General features: G+C 40.2%; 1 protein-coding gene across 1 annotated transcript in view; it reads right to left on the reverse strand.

The window, feature by feature from the left end:
- The window catches only part of GUCA1C (guanylate cyclase activator 1C), a 48,115-nt gene that overhangs the window by 20,836 nt on the left and 352 nt on the right, over positions 1-26,927 (reverse strand). The gene's annotated exons all lie outside the window — the stretch shown is intronic.

Genomic DNA, 26,927 nt, shown 5'->3' on the forward strand with positions numbered 1-26,927 from the left:
ACCCCAATTCCTTCTAGCTTGTAGGGTTTCTGCTGAGAAATTTGCTGTTAATCTGATAGGTTTTCCTTTGTAGGTTACCTGATGCTTTTGCCTCACAGCTCTTAAGATTCTTTCATTTGTCTTGACTTTAGATAAGCTGATGACTATGTGCCTAGGCAATGATCTTTTTGCGATGAATTTCCCAGGTGATCTCTAAGCCTCTTGTATTTGGATATCTAAATATCCAGCAAGGCTGAGGAAGTTTTACTTTACTATTCCCTCAAATATGTTTTCTAAACTTTTCGACTTCTCTTCTTTCTCAGGAACCCAATTATTCTTAGGTTTGGACATTTAACATAGTCCCAAACTTCTTGGAGTTTCTTTTTTTTTAACTTTTTTTTTTTTTTTGTCTTTGACAGATTGGGTTAATTCAAAAGCCTTGTCTTTGAGCTCTAAAGTTCTTTCTTCTGCTTATTTGATTCTATTGTTGAGACTTTCTAGTGTATTTTGCATTTCTCTAATTGGGTCCTTGATTTCCAGAAGTTGTGATTGTTTTTTATTTGTGCAATCTATTTCACTGAATAATTTTCCTTTTCCTTTCATATCCTATATCTTTAAGTTGGTCTTCACCTTCCTCTGGTGCTTCCTTGATTAGCTTAATAATTGACCTTTTGAATTCTTTTTTGCAGTTCAGAGATTTTGTCTTATTTTGAATCCATTGCTGGTGAGCTGGTATGATATTGGAGTCTTGTTTTATCATACTATCAGAACTGTTTTTCTGGTTTCTTCTCATTTGAGTAGACTATATCCAAGGGAAGATCTGAAACTCAAGGGCTGCTGTTCAGAATTCTTTTGTCCTGTGGGATGCTCCATTGATGTGGTATTCTCCCCCTTACCCTAGGAATGGAGCTTCCTGAGCGCCAAACTGTAGTGATTGTTTTTGCTCTTCTGGGTCCAGCCACCTAGTGGAGCTACTGGGCTCCAGGCTGGTACTGGGGAGTATCTGCAAAGAATCTTGTTATCTGTCTTCAGGCCTTGCAGTCATGGATACCAGCACAGTTTTTCAGCATCTCAGGGAGCCTGCAGCAGTAATCTAGTTCCTTCAAAGGGTCTGTGGATTATCTCTGCTTTCCTGGTATGTACCTGTGGTAGTTCTTGGAGCAAAAGTCCATGATGTGAGTCTCCACACACTGCTCCATCCATCCGAGCAGGAGCTGCAAGCTAGTCCTGCCCCTCTCCACCATCTTAATCCAGATTGTCTTCTTCTTCTTGAGCTTTAGGAGTTCTTTTTGTATTCTGGATAATAGCCATCAGCTATGTTTTTTGCAAATATTTTCTCCCAGTTGGTGGCTTATCTTTTTATTCTCTGACAATGTCTGTTGCAGAGCAGAAGTTTTTAATTTTGATAAATTCCAGCTTATTATTTTTCATGAATTATGCCTTTAGCATTGTACCGAAAACATCATTACCAAACCCCAGGTCATCTAGATTTTCTCCTAAGTTATCTTTTAGGAGTTTTATAGTTTTGCATTTTATATTTAGGTCTCTGATTCATTTTGAATAAATTTTTGTGAAAGGTGTAAGGTCTTTGTCTGGATGCTTTTCTTTGCACATGGATGTTTCATTGTTTCAGCACCATTTGTTGAAAAGACTGTCTTTTCTCCACTGTATTGCCTTTGTTTCTTTGTCAAGGATTAGTTGACTAGATATATGTCGGTCTATTTCTGGCCCTCTATTCCCTCATATTGATTGATGTATCTATTCTTTCAGAAATACCACACTGTCTCAATTACTATACTTTTACAGTAAGTCTTGAAGTCAGGTAATTTCAGTACCCCAAATTTGTTCTTCTCCTTCAATATTATATTGGCGATTCTGGGTCTTTTGCCTCTCCATATAAACATTAGAATCAATTTGTCAATATTTACAAAGTAACTTGCTAGGATTTTGATTTGAATTTCATTGAATCTACAGATCAATTTGTGAAGAAGTAACACCTTGACAACACTGAGTCTCCCTTTCCATGAATATAGAATCTCTCTCCTTGCTGGGCGCAGTGGCTTATGCCTGTAATCCCAGCATTTTGGGAGACTGAGGCGGGCGGATCACCTGAAGTCAGGAGTTCAAGACCAGCCTGGCCAACATGGTGAAGCCCCATCTCTACTAAAAATAGAAAAAATTAGCTGGGCGTGGTGGTGGGCACCTGTAATCCCAGCTACTTGGGAGGTTGAGGCAGGAGAATCACTTGAACCCGGGAGGCAGAGGTTGAGCCGAGATCGTGCCATTGCACTCCAGCCTGGGCAACAGAAGCGAAACTCTGTCTCAAAGAAAAGAATCTCTCTCCTTTTATTTAGTTCTTTATCAGAGTTTTTTAGTTTTCCTCATGTAGATTTTGTACATATTTTGTCAGATTTATACCTAATAATTTCATTTGAGGGTGCCAATGTAAATGGTAATATGTTAACTCCACTTATTTATTGCTGGTATATAGGAAAGTGATGACTGATGACTTTTGTATAAAAAAACTTTGTGTCTGAAACCTTGCTAAAATCTCTTATTAGTTCTAGGAGATTTTTTTTTTGTCAATTCTTTTGAGTTTTCCAAAGTTGAGTATCATGTTATTCCCAAAGACAGTTTTATTTTCTCCTTCCCAAACAGTTTAAATTTTATATCCTTTTCTTGTCTTAATGCAGTAGCTAGGACTTCCAGGAAAATGTTGAAAATCAGTGATGAGAGGTGACATCCTTGCCTTGTTTCTGATCTTAGTGGCAAAGCTCTTAGTTTCTTACCAGTAAGTATAAGGCTTACTGTCAGGTTTTTGTAGATACTCTTTATCATGTTGAGATTAACTACCTTTTAGAGAAAATGTTTGCTTCTTATGCCAAAGAAACAAACATAAAATTCCTCACCACTGAACTTTTTCAATGTCTTTCTTCTTCTGAATTTCTTCAGATTTTGTCCTCTTTTGAAGACCAAGTACCAATTTTTAATAGAAGGAAAACATATCAAGCAGAAAAATTTTATATTCCTTTTAATAGGAACTGGTTGATATTTTTGGACTGCTAAATTGCAGGTTAGGATTTAAGTGCATAGTTTTAGGTATGAATCAAAATTAATGAGGCTCTTTTTCTATAAAGATTTTGTCCTATTCATCAATCTTGGAGAAGATTATTTAAGGACTGAAAGTTTAGGTGGTGTGCCTTACCCTGTTTTTAATTGGTAAAACATTTTCAGTTGAAACAGAAACAATCTGTGTCACTCTTTAGAATCATATGCTTCAAACCTGGCATACGTAAATGTTCAACTGTCTTAGGAAAGGTGGCCAGCTCTAGGGAGGCATGTGACTCACTCTTCGCTATTTTCCCATGTGAGTTCTGATGCTGACGGTGGCATATCCAGCACAAGAAAACATGCTGCGTCTTTTTGGAGTATTTGTGATGCCAGGGTCTGTTTACAAAACCGGGATGTGACAAAAAGTACTGCTTCCCGGAAATAAAGAGATTTAGATTTATCAGTCTGTAAAGTGTTATGTGTTTGCCTGCATCTTAAGCTTTTGTGAATAGTTTCACGAAGTCTATAAAAAAAGCTACTAAGAAATAACCAATAGTTCTGAATGGGTAAGCAAAGTCTATTTGGCTTTTTAAAGGTTTTTAAAAATAAGATTACCACAATATTTCAGACCTTGGAAGTTAATGTGGTAATCACTATAGCATTGTTTTCTAAATTTATTACACTTTTATTTTCTACGCTGCGGATGTTTTACTTTTACCGTCAGCAAGTGATAAGAAAACATTTCAAAGTCATTTTACTGCATTTAGTATTAGATTTTTGTGTTTTACGGCTTAGACCTCTTTACCCTATCAGTAACTTTGATCTTCTTATAAGAGATAAGATTTCTTCTGACACATAGGAGTCTATTTCAATGGGTCTCCTAAAAGAAATTCATTCAAAGACACAAAACCTAACTGATTTTACCTTATTGCTGCTTGCCTTTCCCACTGCTCCCTGCCACTTCACTTTATTAATCCCCAGCAGAGCTATGACTGAGACAAGCGAAATATGTTATTATAGGGTTGAAATTTGTTTAAGATGACAACAAGGTATCATATCTCCAGATTCGGCAGGGCACAGCCATTATGTTTCAGAAACAGGTCTGGAAGTGTGGATGAAATAAGCTGAATGGACAGTATCCAACCAGAGGTACATTGACTCCCAGGCCTTCCTCCGGGGTCTTTAGGGTTGACCAATCAATTCAGCAGTCTCCTGGACAGTTATTGTGTGAATTTACCAGAGTCACAGGCGTATCCTCCCTGGAAGCCTGGCTTATTATTAAGTTGATCCTCCAGAGTTTCCATAAAAGCCTTTTATTTGATGATGGTCTGTTTCACTTTACAAGTTCCACTTCAGTGACTGCATTTTTCAATGTCACCTGCATGATGAATGGCAAAAGGCTAAATAGAGCAATGTTGCCCTTAGAATATTTGGTATTTTATTTTTAGGCACAGTGCATGGGTGGTACTAATATCTTTCAATTCAGGCTTTAAGAGCTCTGGGCAAGCCCTTATCATGAGATGTATATAAGTATTTTCACTGTGTGGTTTTTAAATGAACAACCTGGTTAATCAAACCTTTCTACTTAGACAAGGGCATCCTCTTTCAAAAACTTCTGTAAGCAAAACATTTTGTGTTTTCATTTCAGTATTCTGTCATGCACTCAAGCAAATTAATCTTTACAATTTATGGCCAATTCTTCTGTTCCATTATCTTTCTGTTAAGATTTTGTAGAAATTTGCATTGGTGAAATGACTTTGGCAAATGTGATTTAATGGCTTGTGTTAGTGTTGGAGAGGGTTTAGGGTACATGCTTATTCTATGAATTGGGAGGAAAGAAATTATTGTTTTCAGTTAGTCTATGGATTTCAAGGGCTAGAGAGGGGGATAATTATCACTGCAAAGGTGAGATGTCCGTGCAAATGTGACTAAGAAGGATGTAATACAGAAAGTCCAAAGGTGAACCAAAGGAATACTCTTTTTCTTTTTGAGATGGAGTCTCCTTCTCTCACTCAGGCTGGAGTGCAGTGGCGCGATCTTGGCTCACTGCAACCTCCACCTCCCGGGTTCATGCCATTCTCCTGCCTCAGCCTCCCGAGTAGAGTAGCTGGGACTACAGGCACCCGGGTAATTTTTTGTAATTTTAGTAGAGATGGGGTTTCACCGTGTTAACCAGGATGGTCTTGATCTCCTGACCGCGTGATCCACCTGCCTCAGCCTCCCAAAGTGCTGGGATTACAGGCTGAGTCACTGTGCCTGGCTGGGAACACTCTTAAGCTCACGTTTCCATAGTTGAACTTCAGGAGTCCTCTGGCACACATAACTGTTTGGAGATGACGAATTTTTATTGGCCTGAGCCTGAGTGGGGTTCATAAATTCCTTTCATGAGAATCATATGGGGGATAATGAAACATGCAGATTGCTAGACCCCCCACCAAAAAACAAACAAACAACAACAACAACAAAAACCCATCATCAAAGCTCCTTGGAATATAGTCCAAGAGTCTGCATTTTAAAATGCTCCCCAGATAAGTCTTACATATTCTAAGATTGGAGAACTATGGACCTAAGCTTTTTTTCTAATCCACACCTTTCTCTGTAGGCAATTTTATCATCTAGCCATCTCTGCAAGTGGCTATTTATTTATTCCAATGTAAATTTATGTAACCTTATTAAAAGTAATTTGAAAAATTATGACCCATATGGCTCAGTCTCAAAACGATATATGCCACAAGAATAAAGTCCAGCAGGCCGGGCATGGTGGCTCACGCCTGTAATCTCAGCACTTTGGGAGGCTGAGGCAGGTGGATCACCTGAAGTTGGGAGTTCAAGACCAGCCTGACCAACATGGAGAAACCCCATCTCTACTAAAAAAACAAAATTAGCTGGGCATGGTGGCACGTGCCTGTAATCCCAACTACTTGGGAGGCTGAGGCAGGAGAAATCACTTGAACCCAGGAGGCAGAGGTTGCGGTGAGCCAAGATCGCGCCATTGCACTCCAGCCTGCACAACAAGAGTGAAACTCTATCTCAAAAAAAAAAAGAATGAGGTCCAGTAGTCAAAAATTAATTTCAAAATAATGGAAGGTCTTTGCTTGCACTTCTGGAATACATATGAGTTGCAAGAAATTTTAAGGATTTCTTCACAACACCCCCTTCCTCTCATCTGCTTCTCCACATATGTCATACTGCTCAATTTTCAATAATCTCCATTTCCTAATCTTTCACTGCCAGCCCTAGCATGAGAACATTTTATCCTTTTACCTCACCAATTTTTCTTATAATTCTACACCATAAAATTGTAAAGAATTTCTTTGGCAATGGTAGAATCCCCCTTTGAAATTGAGGAGTGGAAGAAATTAAGAGCTCACAAAGCCAGAACCCATTCTAGTGAGCCTCAGGAAAGGAGAGTTTGGGAGCATGCGTATAAAATAATTTTAACCCCAACATGTTCATCGATGTATACATCCTGTTCTAGAGTGGATTCCAGGGAAAGTTTAATGGGGGGTTAGAGGAGGAGGTGTCAGGATATGAAAGCATAACAGCTTCTCGGGCCCCTAAGGGAGTTTGGCTCCATTATAAATTATGAATCGTTTCATAAGGGGGAGAGGAAAGAAAGAAAAACTATATGGAGACTTCAAACATAACGTTTCTTCTGGTTTCTAAAATCTGTGGAAGGACAACATCACTAATCTTCAGAGAAATGCAATCAAAATCACAATGAGATATCATCTCATACCAGTCAGAATGCCTATTATTAAAAAGTTAAAAACCAGTAGAGACTGGCAAGGCTGCAGAGCAGAACAAACATTTATAAACTGTTGGTGGGGATGTAAATTAGTTCACCCACTGTGGAAAGCAGTTTGGAGATTTCGCAAATAACTTAAAACAGAGCTAGCATTTGACCCAGCAATCCCATTACTGGGTATACACCCAGAGGATTATCAATCATTCTACTATAAAGACACATGAACACTCATGTTTATTGCAGCACTATTCACAATAGCAGAGACTTGGAACAAACCCAAATGCCCATCAATGATAGACTGGATAAAGAAAACGTTGTACATATACACCATGGAATACCATGCAGCCATTAAAAAGAATGAGTTCATATCCTTTGCAGGGACATGGATGAAGGTGGAAACCATCATTCTCAGCAAACTAACACAGGAACAGAAAAGCAAACGCTGCATGTTCTCACTTATAACGGGGGGTTGAGCAATGAGAACACATGGACACAGGGAGGGGAACATCGCACACCTGTCAGGGGGTGGGGGGCAAGGGGAGGGAAAGCATTAGGACAAATATCTAATGCATGCAGAGCTTAAAACCTGGATGACAGGTTGATGGCTGCAGCCAACCATCATGGCACATGTATACCTAGGTAACAAACCTGCACATTCTGCACATGTATCCCAGAACTTAAAATATAATTTTTAAAAAGTCAAAAAACAATAGATGCTGGCAAGGCTGCAGAGAAGAAGGAATGTTTATATACTGTTGGTGAGGATGTAAATGTGTTCAGCCCCTGTGGAAAGCAGTTTGGAGGTTTCTCAAAGAACTTAAAACAGAGCTACCATTTGACCCAGCAATCCCATTACTGGGTATATATCCAAAGGAAAACAAATCATTCTACCACAAAGATATACACACTTGTAAGTTCACCACAGCACTACTCACAATAGCAAAGACAAGGAATCAGCCTAGGTGCCCATCAACGGTGGATTGGATGAGGAAAATGTGGTGCATGTACACCATGGAATACATGTCTTTTGCAGCAACATGGATGAAGCTGAAGGGTATTACCTAAGGAAATTAACACAGGTACAGGAAACCAAATACCACATGTTCTCACTTATGTTCTCACTCTTAACTAGGAGCTAAATATTGGGCATACGTGGACATAAACATGGCAACAATAGAAACTGGGGACTACTGGTTGGGGGAGGAGAGGAAGGGAGCAGGGGTTGAAATACTACCTATTGGGTACTATGTTCACTATCTGGATGATGGGATCAGTATACCCCCAAAATACCCAGATAACAAACCTGTACTCCTGAATCTAAAATAAAAATTGAAAAAAAAAAACATGGAAAATATAAGCACATTTTTATATCTATAAAAACAGCATAAAGGCCGAGTGCAGGTGGCTCACACCTTTAATCCCAGCACTTTGGAAGGCCGAGGTGGGTGGATCACGAGGTCAGGAGATCGAGACCATCCTGGCTAACACGGTGAAACCCCGTCTCTACTAAAAACACAGAAAAAAAAAAAAAATTAGCCAGGCGTGGTGGCCTGCACCTGTAGTCCCAGCTACTCGGGAGGCTGAGGCAGGAGAAACGCTTGAACCCAGGAGGCGGAGGTTTCAGTGAGCCAAGATCATGCCACTGCACTCCAGCCTGGGTGGCAGAGCAAGACTCTGTCTCAAAAAAAAGAAAAAAGAAGTCAAAATAAGGAAATAATCAAAATAACGAAAATGAGAGCCTGTAGTGCTTCTGTCCAACAGAAAACCAGAAGTGGAATATATGGTCTTCAGGCAATGTTCATGAGCTCCCAGAAATCACAGGTGTTTTCAGAATACGATCAATTTGTAGGCAGGTAAAAAGTTAAGTTATAAGGCTTATATGAGGTGGGGTGTGGCGGCTCAGGCTTGTAATACCACCACTTTGAGCAGCTAAGACAGGTGAATCACTTGAGCCCAGGAGTTTGAAACCAACATGCCTGGGCAACATGGTGAAGCCCCGTCTCTACAAAAAGTACAAAAATAAATCAGGCATAGTGGTGTGCACCTGTAGTCCCAGCTATTCAGGAGGTTGAAGTGAGAGGATCACCTGAGCCCAGGAGTTGAAGGTTGAGATGAGCCGTGATCGCAACACTGCACTCCAGCCTGGGTGACAGAGTGACACCCTGTCTCAAAAAAAAAGGCTTATGTACATGTGAAAATATTATTTTTTTATTTATTGCTAAGTATAAAAGCTACCATTACTTTTTAAAAAAGAAAAAAAAAAAAAAGCCTTTGTCCTGGGCACCGTGTGAGTCCCTTTCAATGCATTATTTCTAATTGTAACAGCAATTTTGCAGGTCATCTTATTATTCTTACTTTACAGAGAATAAAACTGATTTTCAGAGAAGTTAAATAAAGGAATTAAGGTCACAAAAATGAAGATGGGTGAATGCAGGATTTAAATCCAGTCAGCCATACTCTAAGGCCTTGGTTTTTTGTACCACCCACCGTTATCCTCAGAACTCATTACAATTGAATTCTCTTTCTAGGAGAGGCATCACAGACTTGAGTAGATGGGACACATTCAGTGCAGTGTGCTATTCTGGATTCCTCTGTGTGAGCTACTTGGTAGTAGATAGAATTGTATAAAGTAAGGAAATTCAGAGGTGCTTGGAGATGAAGATGCTGCACCTTGGAGCCGATGCTGTCTTCATACTAGCTCGAGGGAAGTCTGGTCTGGGTACAATAATCTGCTCAGCCTCATGGAGACTTTGAGCCCAGACAGCTCTTGGGGCCACCACTTCTAGGGCCCTCCCACATCTCACCTTCAGCACCATCTGGTTCATTCTCTTTTTCTCCTCTTCTGCTTCCTGGCGTATTTCATGAACATTTCTTCTGTCCATTTTGGAATCCTTAGCCCTCTGACCCCTGCCCATAAGTTTAACCTCCAGCACCCCACAGACAGTAATCTCTTTCAGCCTACAGTGTTCCCAGGAAATGTTCCCAAATGCCCTTCCAAGGCCTGATGTGTTCACCCTCGTCCAGCCTCGACTGATCTTGTTGTTAATCTTCACCCACACTCTCAACTAGGAATCGACAGCTGGCTTTTGCTGTGCAGTCTGTCTTTGCTTTGATTCAGCATCTCTCCACCCACCTGGATCCAGAGGACCTCACAGCTGCATTATAGGCCTGACTAATTCCTCCATTCTCCCCACCCTGTGCAATCCCTGGGTGAAATTTCACTGCAGGTACCATCTGATATGCCCAGTATGGTCCCACCATTGCTCCCTCTCTGTTCGCTTGAGTAACTCCAGAAACAGATACTAAAATGTTATCTTAGTGTATTTCAGAGACATCTACATTGGGGTTTTTGTACCAATAATAGAGCTATGAATTTATAAATTGAGTAATGTCATTAAGGGAACTTGGCTTCATTTCATTGCTTCAAATCTTAGAATTTTAGCTCTAGAAACAGTCCTTTGTTTTTATATGGGAAACAGACTGAACTAGTAATAACAACAATCATAATAAAAGTTATCATGAAGACAGTTATAATTACTGGTGTTGATGTAATACTTGCTGTCCATATAAGACCAGGCGTTGTGCTTTGCACACATGAGGCCTACACAGCGTTAACAAAGAATTCTAATAGGGCCCTACACAGTGTTAACCAAGAACCATAGCATCTAGAGTTCTAGTCATGTTAAGACTACAGAAGGGCTGGACGCGGTGGCTCACACCTGTAATCCCAGCACTTTGGGAGGCCAAGGCAGGTGGATCACAAGGTCAGGAGTTCAAGACTAGCCTGACCAAGATGGTGAAGCCCCGTCTCTACTAAAAATACAAAAATTAGCTGGGCGCGGTGGCTGGTGCCTGTAATTCCAGCTACTCGTGAGGCTGAGGCAGAGAATTGCTTGAACCCAGGAGGCAGGAGTTGCAGTGAGCCGAGATCGTGCCATTGCACTCCGGTAGAGCAAGACTCTGTCTAACAACAACAACAAAAAAAACAGAAATAGAAATTACTGTTATTACAGCAACTAGGGATAAACCTATTTATTCTATGTACCCTCTAATTTAGGAAAACAATCCAGCTCCAACAAAAATTCACCGAACTATAGACTTAGATCAAAACTGATTCCTCACATAGCATTAACTTTCAGTTATTTTTCATAGTATCACTATCTGTGAAAAATTCATGAATTTTCACAGCCTCATAACCTGAAGACATTTGCATGCTTTCTTTAACATATGACACTTTTCAATGACATTTTACCAGCTGTGGTGAGTTGGTAGCAACATATGAATCGAAATGTCTGGCTGAAAACGGATACTCAGATGGTCAGAAGTAAGGAAACCCAGATGGCTAGCATAAGCACATTATACAATTGATCAATAATTGTCAGTGGTATTTAATTTACATTTTAGGAACTTTAAAAATAGGCAATATAAGGTCCTGTCATGTTAAATATATGTTAATACCTTTTGTGAATTTTAAAAATCCGTAAGGGAAATGTTGTGTACAGGATTTATGACCTAGCCTATTTTCACCCACAGATACTACTAATATTAACAGCAAACACAGTCTCTATGAAACATGGAACTTCTGGAATGTCCTGATGAGAGGCTTGCCTCTGTGAGATCAGAAATACACTGCTGGCTTGGTAATTGGTTACATAATGTGATCTTTATGCAGATCTGAGATCAGACACTCTTGTTCTTGACTTGACCGTGACTGTAATAATGCAAGGGGTTCTGAGACAAATGACTTCTCATAATATTTACCAAACGAGCTTCTGATTATTAATAGGTTTTCTGGATATCAGAAAGCCCTAACCATCAGCCCCCAGAATGCAGCCAGCTTAGCAGGTCCACTGTGAATCAGAAGTCATCTCATGTGGGTTTGAAGAAGGAAGACAATTGTCCAAGTTTGACCACTTCTGAATGCTATAGTTAATCACTGCAGACCTAGGACTGTAGTCACAGTATCCTTTTGCAACGAACTTCCTCAGGTAGGCATTATGGGCTTCCTCTTGTAAGCATCTGTCTTCCTAAACTGATAGTGCAACAGATAAAATCAAACCCAGCTTTACCCTTACTCAATCAGCCTGTCTCCTATGAGTGTTTCCTTTCCCTTGTAACAGCCTGGATCCTTGCTCCTTAACGAATAGAAGAGGTGAACTGAGGATGTAGAAAATGGCAGAATTCGATGGTGGGATGGATATAACTATTAACATATTACTTGCTTCAAGGTTTTTTTTTTTGAGACAGAGTCTTGCTCTGTCGCCCAGGTGGGAGTGCAGTGACATGATCTCACTGCAACCTCTGCCTCCTGGGTTCAAGCGATTCTCCTGCCTCGGCCACCCGAGTCCCCGGGATTACAGACGCCCACCACCATGCCTGGCTCATTTTTGTATTTTTAGTAGAGACAGGGTTTCACCATGTTGGCCAGGTTGATCTCAAACTCCTGACCTCAGGTGATCCACCAGCCTCAGCCTCCCAAAGTGCTAGGATTACAGGTGTGAGCCACTGCGTCTGGCCAAGGCTGATTTTTTTCTTTAACCGGGACTGTAACTAAAAGTCAGAAGAACTGCTTCTGAATTAGTAGTTTTGGACTTAGAATCCCCTTTCTTTATGTACCCATGGCACACATATAGACAGCCCCTTAGTTTTCTGCCACTTAGACTGCAGTCTTTCTTGGATAGCAGTGATCCTCATGTGTGGCTACACATTGCAATCATCGGGCAGCTTAAAAACAAAACATTGTTTTGATTTAGTTGTTCTGAGTTAGAAACACAGCCACTGGTATTTTTAATAATGTCTCTAGGTGCTTCTCATATATGGCCAGAATTAAGAACCATGATTTCAATAGATTTTGTTAAAATACATGAATTACAACAGCTTACATTTAAATGTATGTCAGCAGGTAAAGTTGATGTCTTTAACAGGTAAAATTCTGTGAGAAACTTAGCCAAAATGTTGTGTTTGATAGTATATATGAAAATTCTTTGTAAATTATGAAGTGCTGAGCAAATATGACGTATTTTATTATCACAACAAATGCTTCCTGAGAGCTTCCATGGCAGTAGCTCTGAACCCTTGCTCTTAACCCTTAAGAGATTGCAACTTAATGATTTACAATGTAACATAAGATCATTTGTTTCCAGTAAATGTATCTTATGAATATCAACAGTTAGTTGTGGTCACTTTGTAGCCCGGGACACCCAGTACAGTGTTACAGGGTTGCAGGGTAGCCACGTGTTAATGAACAGCAGTGACTATGACACAAGTTAAAAGGCATGTTGCCTCCTCCAATTTTGAAAGGCTCCTACACAAAGAAGCCAGGGAGCAGATAACCAAAGGTCACTTCTGAATTTCAAGTAGACCTGGGGCTCCCAAGCATGAGTCCTGGGTTATAGTAAGATGACAGTCAAAATACTAAGATGATTCTCATTTAATGAATTTCATTCCATGATTGGCAGCCATTGCAAGGGGCAAATGTTGCCCAGAACAGCACGAATAAATGTCCAAAGCATTAAGAAAAATTAAAAACAAGAAATGGCAGGAAAGCAACTCCCGCAACTATAGAAACACTTTTCGTTTGGAAATACAATACAAGCTTGATAAGAAGTACTATTAAATCTGCCGTTATCAAATCTGTGGGGGCTCAGGTCAGAGTTATCTGCATTTTACAGATAAACATTCTGTTCATTTGTGGACTAGATTGCACATTTTTTCAAAGTTCTTTCAACTGCATTATTTCACATGAGCTCAATGATAATGCAGGCAGCATAGGGCTTGTTGTCCCAGTTTTGGAAATGAACGATTTGAGACACAGAGAGGTTAATGGTCTTGTCCAAGATTACATACCCCATGTAAGGGTCAGAGCGGGGACAGGAGGCCAGACATTCTGATTCTTCCCAAGGTGCTGCCTCCACCTTCCTGTTGTTGGGCTGTGATTTATATCATAAAGAGATTCCCTAAGGGGCTCATTGAAAAAAAAAAAAAAAAAACAGCAAGGACTTCTGCTACATTAAAGCTAGGATGAGGTTTATGAACAGATTTGTAGGTAAACCTTCATCACATCCACTGTGATAATCATTATTCAAATCCCACAGCCCCACTGCTTCTCATTCCTCTTCCCATCCAGGATAGACCTCTGCCCTGTTTCTAAGAATTCACTCCTCATCCCCTCATGCCTGATGCCCAGCGTTTGTCCGAAGCTGCTAACTGAAAATAACAACCCAAGGATTTTCTGGGTGTTTTGTTTTATTCTGGAGTTTACATGGACCCAGTGCGGATAACTGTTCTTCTGGCTGAAACTGGCACTCCATCGGTGGTTTGAGTTCCAAACCCATGCATTTGGAGAAACCATTTTACCTCCCTCTGTAAGATCTTTGGAGTCCCAAAAGAGGCAAAGACTTCTGACAAGTCTTTTAGACCCCTGTTTTCCTCCTCCATTTCATTCCCCTGCCACCAAAAATCAGACTTCTATTAGTCCAATTTTGCCCTTTGGAAATGGGCTCATCCCTGCCTTCCTGCATCTGACAAGTGAGTATTCTTAGAGGAGTTTGGGCCTAGTTTAAGGGTCAATAATGACACTCTATTTGGATAAAACCTAGATGCCTAGGTGTGATCCTGAGGGCCATTTATTTACCTTCACACCTATTACAGCAACCAGAAGATGGACCAGAAGCTAGAGGTATCATCAAAGACTGACTTTCTGCTCTGAGACTCTCCAGGCATCTCAGTGCTCTGAGTGCCTCATTTTTCAGCTAGGACATAAGTGTAGTCCTGACTACTGTCTGGTTACCCACATGGAGCAAAAGTTCTAGATGAGACACCTAGAGTCTGTGGCCAGTTATGCTCTAGCCGTAACCCTCTGCCTCAACTAGGCCACCACATGCCGTCTCCCTCTTCCTTCCTATTCTAATTAGAGCTGTTTTCTTCATTGCAATTCTCAACTCCTTTGTTAAAGGTAGAATAACACACCAATTCAAGGGTGCAGTCAGCATTCTAATCCTGAGGTGTAGTTTCTGGCAAGTTACTTAACTCCTCTGTGCCTCAGGTTCCTCATGTGTAAACACAGATGAGAAAAATGGTATCTACTCTATAATATTGTTGTAAGGATTCTATGAGATAATAAACATAAAATGCATAAAAGAGTGACTGGCATAGCAGTGTTGAGTGTTAGCCTTTATTAGTAATAATTACAGTTTTTCACTTCTTTCAAGATCCCCAAATGCCTCAACTTCTCCAGAAAGCCTTTCCTAACTAAGTCCATCGCTCAACCTCTGCTACATCTTCTGATCCCAGTAAATGAGCCTTGGATCACACAGTCAGTCCTGCTTATACTATCTTGTTTTATTCTTTGGTTATATAATCTCGATATAACTTATTTCTTCAACTAGGTTATAAATTCTTTGAGGGAACAGAAAATCATGTTTTCTACCTATTTACATACCCCTAGCCCCATACAACCCTAATATTGGAATGTAATTTTTCTATTCTTATCTGCCCTGCTGGGATGGGATTGAAGAATTTTCTTAGGGGACCCTTGACCACATTACCAGGTTTAAAAGCAGCCCTGAACACCATGGGTCCATTTGGAACCTTGAAACCACAGAGTTAGTACAATGTTTTTCCCCCTCTCAAGCTTTGATTCTTTATTTACTTCTTTTTATTTTTTGAGGATGTGCCTATCTTCCCCACTAGATTGTAGAGTCAATTTAGGACAGAGACCAATTCTTATCCATCTTTGTGGCATCCTTCCCTCCTCCATGCCTCCAAGTGCTTAGTAAATATTTGTAAGTGCAGTGAGATAATAACACAGAATGTTAACTATGTGAGTTTGCTCCTGGTAATCCCTCCTGTCATCCAGCTCTCCCCACATTCATAAAGACATTCATTGCCTAAGAGATAGGTCACTGTAGCAAAAAGCAAGCAGGAATCAAGAGTTCATTCTTAGCTCTCAAGTTTCAATGGTTGAAGCCATTCAGGATTCAGAGCATAAAGTTTATGCCATAAACAAAAGATTTAGAAGAATGTACAATTAGAGCCAGTTTTTCTAGTTTCTCCAGTCTACTCCCAAACTACATAAAGATTCTATAGGCTAGGAGGGTGTGGAATAAAGGAAGGAAGAGAGAGTTGCCAGATATTGAGGGGGAGGGAGGCACTGATATGTGAGAGCCAAGAATGGTTGGATGACAGATAATAGAAACACCACGTTTGGCAGTTGTAAGAGCAGAAGCACCTGGGATTCACCTCCTGGGTAGAGATACACCAAGTTCCCCTGCACCTAGCATAGATGGGGAGAAAAGGCTGTAGGTATATTTGGCCAGAGAAGCCTGACCCAGACTAAGAGGCCTTGGAATATAAGGTAGCTAAGAGAGATTCTGACTTAGGAGGCACAGCTGTGAAGAAACAACAGCCCTCTGCATGAATCAGGAGATACAGAGGGGGACTATCTCCACAAATACTGGGGTAGACGGATTCTCCCCCAGCACCTTGAGGTCTGGATGCACATTTAGGGTTTACATGCAATCCTGGAGAGTGGCGGGAGAGCCCTCCTTCGTAAAGGAGGACTCAAAATATAAATTTAGTAGAAAACTAAAGTAACATTTCTTGAATGCCTCAGTATGTAAGCTGAAATTCTTAGCAGATACACAAATAAGAAATGCATTTTAGTCTTTTATCCCTTGCCCCCCTCTCACTATTCCCCACGAGTCCCCAAAGTCCATTGTATGATTCTTATGTCTTTGCGTCCTCATAGCTTAGCTCCCACATATTACTGAGAACATACAATGTTTAGTTTTCCATTCCTGAGTTACTTCACTTGGAATAATAGTCTCCAATCTCATCCAGGTCATGCCACCTGTACCCCAATAACTTATGGAAAAAAAAGTTAATTAAATAAATATAATGATAAACCAAATTTAAAATAAGCATATAAATTCTGTGGCCAAAACAAGAAATCCAAATAAAAAATAAACATGTAAAGAAAATAAATATATTTTAAACTTCTTCTTGAGATAATTACTCCAATTAAGCACTAACTTACAGTTTGGAAGATATGGTGGCCTCCTTTGGAATACATATGGGGGAAAAAAGGAGGGAAAGAGAGGAATGGAAAGGAAAGAAGTGCATATGTAAAACTGAGGCTACTTCAGTTGTTTCCTGCAGGGTAAACACACCTGGTAGGAATAATTTCAGAGAAACCTGAGGATACCCCTGTCTGGCAGATGCACCTGAATGTATTCTGAGCTAGAGAATTGAGAGTGACCAACCTGGAGATTTGTTTCTTGTCTACGAAGAATATCTAAGCCCCTGTCCCGTCCTGTGGAACATGGGTCACAGGTGATTGGGGCCAGGAGTTTTAGGTTAAATGAAGGTTGCCAGGTGGAGGTCATTAAGGGGAGGTGATTGAGGCCAGGAGTTTTAGGGTAAATGAAGGTTGCCAGGTGGAGGTCATTAAGGGGAGGTGATTGAGGCCAGGAGTTTTAGGTTCAATGAAGGTCGCCAGGTGGAGGTCATTAAGGGGAGGTGACTGAGGCCAGGAGTTTTAGGGTAAATGAAGGTTGCCAGGTGGAGGTCATTAAGGGGAGGCTCTTAACTGAAAACATTATAGCAACTGCATGCTGTTGGTAAGCGACTGGTTTTCCTAACCAGCCTGCCACCACTGGGCCATGCAGTTATGTTGTCCAGCCCCTGCCACCGAGCTCTCTCTCTTGTATATAAGACCCTAATGAAACCCCATGTCTCATTTGCTGGCTCTGGGCGGCTTGTTTGGCCTCTTTAACCTGGTGCCTTCCTTATGAAGGTTAATAGGGATTCAGCATATCTCCCTATCATTTTATTTAATCATTCAGTAAATATGTTTGCTGTCTCCTGTATGCCATCACGCTATAATAGGTGCCCGTTCTGGGGAAATGTGGGATTTGAGGGGGTCAATAATCCTCTTATTCTTCATATTTCTGTACTGTTGTTTCATGAGGATGAATTGATGCACCACTTGCCCTTAAAAAGAGAAAGGAGACTTGGAGAGGAGTAAACGGAGGGTGAGAAAGAAGGTAGCACACCTAAAGTGCAGAGTGCAGGATGAGTGGCAGGGCCAGGTACTCCTTCATCCTCAGCCTCCGCATGGATGTCAGCAAAGCAGAAGCAAGTTCCACTCTGTGTACTCCCTAGGAGGCGAGCCAGAGTGCAGGTGCATTCCCAGAACAGCAAGTGCTTTCCCGAGAACTGGGTGCTTGCTATCAATCTCCAGGTGAAGCCTATGGATGCTTAGGTGAGAAAAGTGCAGCCCCTGCCCCACTTTCACTGCCTATAAGGAACCAATGGCCAGCAACAAAAATCTAGTTTCTGTTGTATCTGTGCTGGCCTGCACCTGGCCCTCAAAGGCTCACCAGGCTGTCAACGTGTTTTGCGTTGGCAGTGGTGGTTGCTGTGGCTGGTCTTTGGAGCCCACCTAACTCAAGTCCCATCATCTCACCTGGTTTAGGTGTAACACTGACCACAGAGCCACATACTTTCATATTCGGACTCATCATGGAGACTTTATGTTTTGACACGTTTGCACCAGTCTAGGACATCGGCTTTCAAGTCAGTAGAATTTTCATAATGGAATGGACGATTCCCAGTTGTAGAAACTAAGGAACTTGTGTTGCCAAGTCTTCCCCAGAGACAGATCTTAATTTTGAGAGGAGCAGTTTCCATCACTGACCTCACCTACTAAGATTTGCTGTCTTCTGTGCTATCTTTAAATTTTTAAAGAATCCTGTTTTTAAGCATGTACATAGAACATGTACATACTTAAAATTAAATACAACTAAAAGGCTTATAATTTAAAACACTGAACTTGTGGGGTTTTTCCTAGTCTTTACTCAATGTTTGTAATTAAGATGCTTATTCTTATATCTTGATTTATTAATTTTAGACATTGGCTTCCTGTTATACTAAAAGAGAAGTATTTAATTTTATGACCCTCATATAACCCAATGATGTGTTGGAGCGTATTTCATCTGCCAGTGTGAGCTGATTGTTAAATTGTATAAGCCAAGTATTAAACAGTCATTAGCTTGAAAATTGGCCACCGCGCGAGTATTTACTCTATGGAAATCAGCAAATGTCACCAGAGTTACCTGCCCTTGAACCCTCTGAGCTAATGAAGCATTCACTAGCACACTATTGTTCTTCCACCAGAGTCCCTTAATTGTAGTTAATCTAAAAGCCAGAGTTTCATTTTAATGATTGTGGTAATTTGTTTTTTGAAACAGGGTCTCCATCAGCCAGGCTACAGTGCAGTGGTGCAATCACTGCTCACCACAGCCTCAGCCCCTCTGGACTCAAGCGATCCTCCCACCTCAGCCTCCTGAGTATCTGGGACTATAGGTGTGAGCCACTGTGCCCAGCTACATTTTGTTGTATTTTTTTAGAGACAAGGTTGTGCTATGTTGGCCATGCTGGTCTCAAACTCCTGCACTCAAGCCTTCTTGACCTTTCAAGAGTGTTGGGATTACAGGCGTGAGCCACCGTGCCCAGCCTATGGTACATTTTGTTCTCTGCATAGCTGTAGCATACCAAAATTATTGACTTCCTTGTTTTACATGGAGTTAGTAAGTGCCTCATTGTAATCAGCCTGACATCACCTGAACCTAGCAGACAATTCACTAAAGTAAGACAACCAATAATTATGTGCCTGTGAAGTATTCTTGCCAAACAACCTGAATCTATTTAAGTTTCTACAGCTAAATACCAGTTTATAGATAATATGAAGAACCAAAAGCAAGTTAGATGACACAAGAGGACAATCAGATACATTTAGAATGTGGGATATTCTACAGAACCAATGACTCACTTTCCCTAACAAATCATTGGCATGAAAAGGGAAGGAGATGACTAGAGAATTATTGCAGAAAAAAAATGAAGACTTGAGAGTCATAACTACAATTGCAACATGAGCACCTTGTTTGGATCCTAGCTCAAATCAAGAATCTAAAAAAAAAAAAAGTCCATAGACTGGGTAGTAGATGATATTGGCAATTATTAGTTAATAATAATGTGTATTTCAAGATCACTGAAAGAGTAGATTTTAAGTGTTCTCACCACAAAGAAATGATAAGTATGTGAGATGATGGATATTTTAATTTGCTTGAGTTAATCATTTCACAATGTATTAACTACTAATAGTCTGCTATTGCTTGGAAGCCTTGCCTATAACAGAAACAGTTGACTAAGTAGTTTCTATGTTATGTGTACTGTATAATGTATTCTTACAATAAAGCTAGAGAAAATAAAATGTTATGAAGGAAGAGAAAATACATTTACTATTCTTTAAGTAGAAGGGGAACATGATAAAGGTTTTCATCCTCATCAGGACATCCTCACGTTTGAGTAGGCTGAGGAGGAGGAAGAGGAAGGGTTGGTTTTGCCGTCTCAGGGGTGACAGAGAAGGAAGAAAATCTGTGAGTAAGTGGACCCTCACAGTTCAAACCTGTGTTGTTCAAGGGTCAACTGTATATCATACTATAGCATTGTACCCCATAAATATATACCATTATTATTTGTCAATTTAAAGTTTAAGATAGAATTACTGTTATTTTTAGGTATGCTAATGGCATAGTACTTATGTTTTAAACATGTCCTTATTGGTATAGATGAATAATAAATATTTTTAGGACAGATTACATAATGTTGGAATATTTTTTCTTTTTAAAAAAACAGAAAACATGTAGGACAAATGAAACAAAAATGGCAAAATTTTTATAACTGCTAAAGCTGAGTGATGGGTCTATGAGAGCTATTCTACTTTTGTATGTGGAAAATTTTCATAATAAATATGTTTAAGGTATTTCCTTTTAAATTTTGGTAGTTTTTCTTGTACTTAGCCTTGTTATTTTTAGTCAAATGCAGCATCAGATTTGTTAAATATCTATTAACAATTTAATATTGCTTTTGAAATCCGCAAACATAGTAGCTGATTCATCAATGTCATTTTTTAAGGTCTTCCCCCCAGGGTCCCCCTTTTTCCTTCTCAATTGGGATTAGCAGCTGAACGGGTTTTCGGCATATAGCTGTTGATCTGGACTTTCCTGTTCTATGATCCTGAGACTGCCCTTACCTGATTTCCTATGTTGGATTGCTCTTTCCCTGTTTGTTGATATATGTCCTCTGACATGGTTTGGCTCTGTGTCCCCACCCAAATCTCATGTTGAATTGTAATCTTCAATTACAATGTTGGGGGAGGGACCTGGTGTGAGGTGATTGGATCATGGGGCACTTTTCCCCTTGCTGTTCTCGCAATAGTGAGTGAGTTCTCACGAGATCTGGTTGTTTAAAAGTGTGTAGCACTTTCCCCTCCACCCTCTCTCTCCTGCCACCATGTAAAGACGTGCTTCACCCTTCTATCATGATTGTAAGTTTCCTGAGGCCTCCCCAGCCATGTCTCCTGTGCAGCTTGCAGAACTGTAAGCCAATTAAACCTCTTTTCTTTATAAATTACCGACTCTCAGTTCTTTATAGCAGTGAGAACAGACAAATAAACCCTCATTTTTGATGGAGCACCTACTCCAGAGCTTCCTTTTAAAAAAGTAAGTGTGAAATAAATTTTCTAGTCTTTGCATGTCTTTATTCTCTCTTCATGTTTGATTTGGCTCGGTAATTTCCTCTGAGAATTTTGGAAGGTTTTTTTTTTTCCACTTTTAGCTTCTGGTGTTGGTGTTAAGAAGCTCAATGCTATTTTGGTTTCTATTTCTGTTTTCTTTCCTTTCTTGAAGACTTTAGGATTTTCTCTTTACCCTTCTTAAAAAATTTCTCAGAACATGCTGTATGTTGACGTCTTTCTGCATATTATGCTGGGCCTTGTGAAACTTGTGTCTAATAGATCTGGGAAATCTTTCTGGTTTTTCCTTTTTTTTTTTTATTTTTTCCTGAGACAGAGTTTCACTCTGTCGCCCAGGCTGGAGTACAAGGGTGCAATCTCAACTCACTGCAACCTCCACCTCCCAGGTTCAAGCAATTCTCCTGCCTCACCGTCTCAAGGAGCTGGGATTACAGGTGCACCCCACCACACCCAGCTAATTTTTGTGTTTTTAATAAGAGATGGGGTTTTATCATGTTGGCCAGGCTGGTCTTGAACTCCTGACCTCAAGTGATTTGCCTGCCTCGACCTCCCAAACTGCTGGGATTACAGGCATAAGCCACCGCAGTGGCCATTTTTTCTGATTTCTTTTGTCATAATCTTCTATTTTCTCTGGCCTCTTTTTCTGAGAGTCTTATTAATAGGATAGTAGACCTATTCAACTCAATTTAAGGATTTTACTTGGAATAATGTATGTGTGGAAGGAAATAGGGAGGGAGTCTGTAACAGCTGAGCCAGCTGTCAGACCATGATGTTAATCTGATCCAGGTGAAGAAGAGAGGGAGGGAAGGTTGGTAGAAGTGTCCTAAGCATTCCTGCAACCCAAGGTCCAGCAAAGCTGCCAGGGAATCCCTGAGCCAAAGCCTGTAGACAGAGGACTCTCCTGTCTGTTACGAATAACCCAGCCTTAGTATTTTTGTTGCACTCAATCATTGGCAGTAGTCTAAGCCCAGGCAGCACGGACTCAGGGCAAGCAAAATTTGAATTCTAAAGACCCAAAGGTCTGAGGTGCCAAGGCCATGGCCATTACTATAAAATAGGTTCCATTACCATTGTAATGGTTGAATGTGTTCATCTATTCAGTGCACCTAGAACAGTGTCAGGCACATCAAAACCACTCAAAAAGTGGGTTTTCCAGCTTTATTAAGGAATAGTTGACAAATAAAAATTATATATATTTATGGTACACAATATGTTATTTTTATATGTGTATACAATGTGAAATGATTAAATGAAGCTAATTACCATATCCATCACCTTATCACATACTTATCTTTTTTGTGGTGAGAATATCTAAGATTTTCTTAGCAATTTTCAAGTATGAAATATTTTATTACCTGTAGTCACCATGCTGTACAAGATGCCCAGAACTTACTCATCCTGCATAACTAAAAGTTTCTACCCTTTGACAAACATCTCCCTGTTACTCCTCTGCCCCATCAACCCCAGTCCTTGGCAACAGCCATTCTACTCTTTGCTTCTATGAGCTTGACTTTCTTAGGCTCCACGTATCAGTGAGGTTGATTACGCCTTACTTGTCTTTCTGTGTCTGGCTTATTTCACCAAGCATAATGTCCTCCAGGTTCATCTATATTGTGGAAATGACAAGATTTCCTTGTTTTTTAAGGCTGAATAGTATTCCATTGCATATACACAGCACAGTTTCTTAATCCATCCATTTGCTGATGTATAACACTTGGGTTGATTCCAAATTTTGCCGGTTGTGAATAGTGCTGCAACAAACATGGGAGTGCAGATAACCTTGCAACATATTGATTTCATTTCCTTTAGATATATACCCAGAAGTGAGATTTCTGGTTCATATGGTAGTTCTATTTTTAATTTTGTGAGGAACCTGCATACTGTTCTCCATAATAGCTGTACTAGTTTACATTCCCACCAACAGTGTGTAAGCTCTCTTTTCCCCACATCCTTGAACTCAGAAAGTGTTATTGTTATTGAATGCCAAGGAGAAACCCACCATGCTGTGTGATTAGCTAAAAAATATTATTATAAATTTTATGCTCTAAATCTCAGAATGTATTTACTTTTATTTTAAGCACTATCCTAATAGGGTTGCTTAGCTTGAATACAATCCAAAGCCAGGTTAGAAACGGCACATTAAAAATCAAAAGCTCGGCCGGGCGCGGTGGCTCAAGCCTGTAATCCCAGCACTTTGGGAGGCCGAGACGGGTGGATCACGAGGTCAGGAGATCGAGACCATCCTGAGCTACACGGTGAAACCCCGTCTCTACTAAAAAAATACAAAAAACTAGCCGGGCGAGATGGCGGGCGCCTGTAGTCCCAGCTACTCGGGAGGCTGAGGCAGGAGAATGGCGTAAACCCGGGAGGCGGAGCTTGCAGTGAGCCGAGATCGCGCCACTGCACTCCAGCATGGGCGACAGAGCTAGACTCCGTCTCCAAAAAAAAAAAAAAAAAAAATCAAAAGCTCATTAATATTATAATAAGAAAGCTGTGAAATGTGAGTTTGGCAGCAGGAGAAAAGACAGAACAACAAGAAAAAGCAAATACAATGATAAAAGCACAAATTTTCAGGGTTTTTAACATTAGGAAACAGCTCCAGAAACTTCAGTGGGAATGGGTGTCCCATGGTATTACACAGAATGTAACAACTGCTGTTCATAATAATGACCCTGATATATCAAGAAAGTGCTTTACCAGCACTTTGAGGAGGTAGAAAAGTATGACATGCATTTTAAAATAATTTCCATCTATAGCACATAAAAGAAAAAGAAAAATATTGCATGATCTCATTTACATGTGGAATCTAAAAAAAAATCAAATAGAGTGGTTACGAGGAGTGGGGTAGGAGAAGAGGAAATGGGGAGATGTAGGTCAGAGGATACAAGTAGCAGATATGTAGGAGGAACAAGTCTGGAGATTCATTACACACCACGAGGACTACAGTAACAAAATTGTACTTATATGCAACTCATGCTAAATGAGTAGATTTTACTGCTCTTGCCACAAAGATGCCCCCCCCCAAAAAAATGGGTCACTATGTGAGATGATGGATGTTAATTTGCTTCAGTACAGTAACATTTTTTCCTATCCATATGTATCCTACAACATGTTGTATACCTTAGACATACACAATAAAATTCATTTTAAAAATAAAATTTAAAAAATAAAGTCAAACTTATAAAAACACAAAGCAAAAAAGAAAACTGCAGAGAAGTTGCATAGAAATAGTAAATCTTTGGGGATTCTGGACAGATGCTAGTTTTATCAATTCATCTAATTAAATATACGACTTTTTCTGTGCATAATTGCACATCATTTCTTAATATCACTTGATAATGAACAATCCTTACTCTTGTCATTTTACCACCTGATTTTATGTTGAGATTCCCCACACCTTTTGCAGCATTTGTCATTACTGCTTAGGCTCACTTCCTTCCTAAGCAAACATAAAATGTCTTTGATGAATAGCAGCAGAACTTCCAAGCCATCTAAATTAAGCTCCCGGGATGGGTCGGGCCATTCCTGTGGTGGACACTGACAGGGCTCTCACACTGAGGACACACACACCTGTCTGGACATCGCCCCTGCTTCCTTGCCAGTTTGCTTCATCTGGCAGCAGATCCTTGCTTCCACCCAGCACTCCTTTCCACATGTTCCTGTTCTTGCATGTGAACCACTGACATGTACAATGTTCACAAATACTGGGCTAGCAACCAAACTGCTGGCATGGGATATGACATCAATACCTTTGGAGAATAACTGTAAAACTCGATGATAGCTCATTTTCTAACCTCTCAGGAGTACTCGGAGCCTAAGAAGCTGCTGTCTAGAGCAACAGACTTTCATCTTGATATTGGGCTGCTTACAGCAGCCATACAAAGAGTGAAGCACAGAGAATGACAGAGAGAAAGAAAGAACCAAGTGAGATTGAGAGCTAAGAGACACATACACAGGCAGAGGCAAATAAAGACAACATGGCAGCATGCTTATAGTATCTGGAACACATTTCAGGATTAAAAAGCGGAATCTGCCACATTTTCCCACTGATTTGTCAGTTCCTTGAAGATTGCCTTTTGCTTGCATCGACACTAAGTAAAATTTATGAGGAGGAAAGCACTGTCATGCTAAACAGGCAGTGCTTAACTATGTTTGGTAACAAAGCACAAAAGATCACAACATAATGTCCTAAAAAAATCTGTTCCTGACATTGCTACAAGGATTAAAATAGCTGTTAACTGGCCGGGCACAGTGGCTCAAGCCTGTAATCCCAGCACTTTGGGAGGCCGAGACGGGCGGATCACGAGGTCAGGAGATCGAGACCATCCTGGCTAACACGGTGAAACCCCGTCTCTACTAAAAAACACAAAAAACTAGCCGGGCGAGGTGGCGGGCGCCTGTGGTCCCAGCTACTCGGGAGGCTGAGGCAGGAGAATGGCGTAAACCCGGGAGGCGGAGCTTGCAGTGAGCTGAGATCCGGCCACTGCACTCCAGCCTGTGCGACAGAGCGAGACTCCGTCTCAAAAAAAAAAAAAAAAAAAAAGCTGTTAATTTTGCACAGGTTTAATTTTCCCAAGTTCCTGCCTGTTATCTCCTTTTAAGTCACCTGCTTCTTGGTTTAAAGGACTGTGCTAAATTCTAAACATCCTATCGAACAACCAGTTTTTTAAAAATTTTATTGAGTTTACTTCTCCTTCTTTCTCTTCTATTATCAGTTGGATGGCCTTCTAAAGTCATTTCTTTTCTATTAGCATTTTCTCTGTTCCTTTTCATTCTAATCAACATCTACACATTTTGAAATATACAAATCCACAGTAAAATAACCAAAATAAACAAGGAAAAGCAGGCAGAACCTGAGCCTGATATTTCAGGTTGTTGCTTTTTTGTCTCTCTCTCTTTTTTTTTTTTCAATTCCATATCTTCTTTTCTCTGTTTTTTCAAGAAATGAAATTAAATTCACTACAGCTCCTCAGAAATGAGTAAATTCAAGACAATAGTTGAGTAACAATCTTTAGAAACAAAAATTTGTCTGAATTTAAAACTGTTAAGTTTCCATTTTCCCCAAACTAAATTGGTCAACTATGGGGAAAAAAGTAGTATGAAGCATTCTAACTTTTGATTTGAGTACAGACAACATGTTGGCTAATTTGTATGGATTATATCTGCCAATCTAGATGCAATCACTTTTAAAAGCAGAGTCCTGTAATTTCTATAAAATGTCACCAATGCATTAAATACTTCGAAAACAGTCTTTGTAAATCAATCTGTACTTATTAGATTTATTTAAATGATAGCATTAGAGTTCCATGCCGAGATTTAATTTGGTTTTAAAATAACTCCCTACATGCAGAACACTTCCTAGGGTGGGAGAGGCTAGTTCCCAATTATTTTCATGCCTTCAGTACTAAAAGTGTTTAATGACTCACTTACCTACAAGCTGTGAGTTGTCTGAAGACCTCTCTATTCAGTGGGATGCACACATTTTACTTAAGGCTATTTTATAGGGAAAAAAGGAAAGAGTGCAGAACCATAGCATTTTCCAATGAAATGAAA

Source organism: Colobus angolensis, unplaced genomic scaffold (assembly GCF_000951035.1).
Source record: "Colobus angolensis palliatus isolate OR3802 unplaced genomic scaffold, Cang.pa_1.0 Scaffold98, whole genome shotgun sequence".
Taxonomy (NCBI): domain Eukaryota; kingdom Metazoa; phylum Chordata; class Mammalia; order Primates; family Cercopithecidae; genus Colobus; species Colobus angolensis.